Genomic DNA, 4,908 nt, shown 5'->3' with positions numbered 1-4,908 from the left:
TGATAAGAGCTTACCTCAGGAAACAAGAAAAATCTCAAATAAACAACCTAAACTTAGACCTTAATGAACTAAAGATCAAACAACACCCAAAGTTAGTAGAAGGAAAGAGATCATAAGGATTTAAGCAGAAATGAATGAAATACAGACTAAAAAACAGTAGAAAATATTAATAAAAACTAAGAGCTCGTTCTTTGAAAAGGTAAACAGAATCAATAAGCTGTTAGCTGTTTCATCAAGAAAAAAAAAAAGAACCCAAGTCAATAGAATCAGAAATGAAAACAGAGAATTTACAATCAACACCGTAGAAATACAAAGGATCATAAGAGATTACTATGAACAATTATATGCCAATAAAATGGACAACCTCTGAAATGTACAGTCTCCCAAGATTGAATTGGGAAGAAATAGAAAATATGAACAGACCAATTACCAGTAATGAAATTGAATCAGCAATTTAAAAAAATTCCAACAAACAAAAGTCCAGGGCCAGATGTTTTCACAGCTGAATTCTACCAAACATTTAGAGAAGAGTTAACATCTGTCCTCCCAAGCTATTTCAAAAAATTGAAGAGGAAGCAACACTCCTGAACTCATTCTGTGAGGCCAGCATCACCCTGATACCAATACCAGACAAAGATATCACAAAAAAGAAAATTACAGGCCAATATCACTGATAAACATAGATGCAAAAATCCTCAACAAAATATCAGCAAGACAAATATTAGCAAACCAAACCAAATTCAACAATATATTAAAAGGATTATACACCATGATCAAGTGGGGATTTATCCCAGGATGGTTCAAGATCTGCAAATCAATCAATAGGATACACTACATTAACAAACTGAAGAATAAAAATCATATGATTATCTCAATAGATGCAGGAAAAGCTCCTGACAAAATTCAACATCCATTTATGATAAAAACTCTCCAGAAAGTGGATATAAAGGGAATCTACCTCAACATAATAAAGGCCATATATGACAAACCCACAGCTAACATCATACACGTGGTGAAAAGCTGAAAGCATTTCCTCTAAGATCGGGAACAAGAGAAGGATGCCCATTCTCACCACTTTTATTTAACATAGTATTGGAAGTTCTAGCCACAAAAATCAGATAGGAAAAAGAAATAAAAGGAAGCCAAATTGGAAAGGAAGAAGTAAAACTGTCACTATTTTCAGACGACATGGTACTATACATAGAAAATCCTAAAGGCACCACCAGAAAACTACTAAAGCTCATCAATGAATTTGGTAAAGTTTCAGGATACAAAATTAATATACAGAAATCTGTTGCAATTCTATATGTGAACAGCAAACTATCAGAAAGAGAAATTAAGGAAAACAATCCCATTTACCATCACATCAAAAAGAATAAAATACCTAGGAATAAACCTACCTAAGTAGGTAAAAGACCTGTACTTGATAAGACACTGATGAAAGAAATTGAAGATGACACAGATGGAAAGACACACTGTGTTCATGGATTGGATTTTTTTTTTTGGCTGTGCCACACAGCATGCGGGATCTTAGTTCCCTGACCAGGAATCGAACCCGTGCCCTCTGCAGTGGAAGCACAGAGTCCTAACCACTGGACCACCAGGGAATTCCCTGGAAGAATACTGTAAAAAGGACCATACTACCCAAGGCAATATATAAATTCAATGCAATCACTATCAAAATACCAATGGTATTTGTCACACAACTAGAACAAGAACTTTTAAAATTTGTATGGAAACACAAAAATACAAACACAAAATAGCCAAAATAATCTTGAGAAAGAACAAAGCTGGAGGAATCATGCTCCCTGACTTCAGACTATACTACAAAGCTACAGTAATCAAAACAGTATGGTACTGGCATAAAAAAACAGACATATAGATCAATGGAACCAAAAAGAGAGCCCAGAAATGAACTCACTCTTTTTTTTAAAGATTTTTTAAAAAATAAACAAGTTTATTTATTTATTTATTTATTTATGGCTGCGTTGGGTCTTCGTTGCTGTGCGTGGGCTCTCTCTAGTTGCGTTGAGCGGGGGCTACTCTTCATTGCGGTGTGCAGGCTTCTCATTGCGGTGGCTTCTCTTGTTGCCAAGCATGGGCTCTAGGTGCACGGGCTTCAGTAGTTGTGGCACACAGGATCAGTAGTTGTGGTGCACAGGCTTAGCTGCTCCATGGCATTTGGGATCTTCCTGGACCAGGGCTCGAACCCACGTCCCCTGCATTGGCAGGCGGATTCTTTTTTTGTTTGTTTTTTTTGTTTTTTTGCGTTACGCGGGCCTCTCACTGTTGTGACCCCTCCCGCCGCGGAGCACAGGCTCCGGACGCGCAGGCCCAGCGGCCATGGCTCACGGGCCCAGCTGCTCCGCGGCACGTGGGATCCTCCCGGACTGGGGCACGAACCCGTGTCCCAAACCCGTGTCCCCTGCATTGGCAGGCGGACTCTCAACCACTGCGCCACCAGGGATCCCGGCAGGCAGATTCTTAGCCACTGTGCCACCAGGGAAGTCCTCAAGATTTTTTTGATGTGGACCATTTTTAAAGTCTTTATTGAATTTGTTACAATATTGCTTCTGTTTTATGTTTTGGTTTTTTGGCTGCTAGGCATGTGAGATTTTAGCTCCCCGACCAGGATCAAACCCACATCCCCTGCACTGGAAGACAAAGACTTAACCACTGGACCACCAGGGAAGTCCATGAACCCACTCTTATATGGGCAATTAGTCTATGACAAAGGAGACAAGAATATATGATGGAGAAAAACAATCTCTCCAATAAATGGTGTTGAGAAAATTGGGCAACTACATTCAGAAGAATCAAATGGGACTACTTTCTCATATCATATAAAAAATAAACTCAAAATGGATTAAAGACTTAAATGTAAGACCTGAAACCATAAACTCCTGAAAGAAAAATAGGCAGTACTCTCTTTGACATTGGTCTTAGCAATACCTTTTTTTTTTAAATATATCTCCAGGCAAGGGCAACAAAAGCAAAAATTTTAAAATGGAACTACATCAAACTATAAAGTTTTGCACAGTGAAGGAAACTATCAGCAAAATTCAAAGGCCATCTACTGAATGGGAGAACCTATTTGCAAATGATATATTCAATAAGGGATTAATATCCAAAATACACAAAGAACTCATACAGCTCAACATCGAAGAACAAACAACCCAATTTTAAAATGGCCAGAGATCCTGGATGGACATTTTTCCAAAGAAAACATACAGATGGCCAACAGGCATGTGAAAAGGATAATGAACGTCACTTATCATCAGGGAAGTGCAAATCAAGACCACAATGAGATATCATCTCACATCTGTCAGAATGGTTATTATGTAAAAGATAACAAATAACAACTGTTGGCCAGGATGTGGAGAACAGGGAACCCTCATGCACTTTTGGTGGGAATGTAAATTGGTACAGCCACTATGGAAAACAGTAAGGAGGTTCTCAAAAAATTAAAAATAGAGCTACCATATGATCCAGAAATTCTACTTCTGTATATTTATCTGAAGAAAATGAAAACACTAATTAGAAAAGCTATATGCACCCCTATATTCATTGCAGCATTACTTACAATAGCCAAGATATGGATACAACCTAAGTGCCCATCAAAAGATGAATGATTAACAAGATGTAATACACACACACACACACACACACACACACACACACACACACACACAGGACTATTACTCAGCCACAAAAAAAAGAATAACATTTTACCATTTGTGACAACATGAATGGATCAGAGGGTGTTATGCTAAGTGATATAAGTCAGACAGAGAAAGACAAATATTGCGTAATTTCACTTATTGTGGAATCTAAAAAACAAATGAAAGTGAGCCCATGTGCTCTGGAACCCATGTACCACAACTAGAGAGAAGCCTGTGTCACAACGAAGAGCCCACCTAACGCAACTAAAATAAAAATTAAAATAAATAATAAATAATAAAAATAAATATTTTTAAAATTTAAAAAATAAAAAACAACACTTTTCCATTTTGAAACAGCGGACTGAACATCTTTTCACACCCCAAAATCTCACTGAAAAGGCAGAAGAAGAAATAGAAAAATACAATAGAAGATTATCCAGGAATCTAAATACCAAAAACATCCAAATAAAGGAATTTCTCTAAAAAAAAACAAAAAACAAATGAACAAACATAACAAAACAGAAACAGAGTCATAGATACAGAGAACCAACAGGTGTTGCCAGAGTGAAGGGGGCTAGGGGGAGGAGAGAAATAAGTGAGGGAAGACTAAGAGGTACAAACTTTCAGTTACAAAATAAATGAGTCATAGGTATGAAATATACAGCATGAAGAATATAGTCAATAATTAGGTAATATCTTTGTATGGTGACAGATGACAACTAGACTTATCATGGTGATCGTTTTGAAATGTATAGCAATATTGAATCACTATGTTGTATATCAGGAACTAACATAGTGTTATAATTCAATTATCCTTCAAAAACAAACCAACCAACAAACAAACTCATAGAAAAAGAGATCAAATTTATGACTACCAGTGGTGAGGGGAGGGGAAATTAAATGAAGACAGTCAAAAGGTATAAACTTCTAGTTACAGGATAAATAAGTACTAGAGATGTAATGTACAACATGATAAATATAATTAACACTGTTGTATGTTATAAATGAAAGTTGTTAGAAGAGTAAGTCCTAAGAGTTCTCATCACAAGGAAAAATGTATTTTTTCTATTTCTTTAGTTTTGCATCTATATGAGATGATGGATGTTCACTAAACCTATTGTGGTCATCATTTCATGATGTATGTAAATCAAATCATTGTATTGTACACCTTAAACTTATACAGTGCTGTATGTCAATTATAACTCAGTAAACCTGGGAAAAAGTCAGCAAATAATTATTTAAAGTA

At 36.4% G+C, this 4,908-nt stretch overlaps 1 non-coding gene across 1 annotated transcript; it reads right to left on the bottom strand.

Annotated features, from left to right (window-relative positions):
* Positions 1–1,534: 1,534 nt before the first annotated feature.
* Positions 1,535–1,607, bottom strand: TRNAG-UCC (transfer RNA glycine (anticodon UCC)). Its single transcript has one exon. It is a non-coding gene; the product is annotated as a tRNA-Gly (tRNA).
* Positions 1,608–4,908: the final 3,301 nt, after the last annotated feature.

This window comes from Lipotes vexillifer, unplaced genomic scaffold (assembly GCF_000442215.2).
Source record: "Lipotes vexillifer unplaced genomic scaffold, Lipotes_vexillifer_v1.1 scaffold920, whole genome shotgun sequence".
NCBI lineage: Eukaryota > Metazoa > Chordata > Mammalia > Artiodactyla > Lipotidae > Lipotes > Lipotes vexillifer.
The sequence above is the reverse complement of the archived record's forward strand: the minus strand, read 5'-3'. Positions and strand labels throughout refer to the sequence as shown.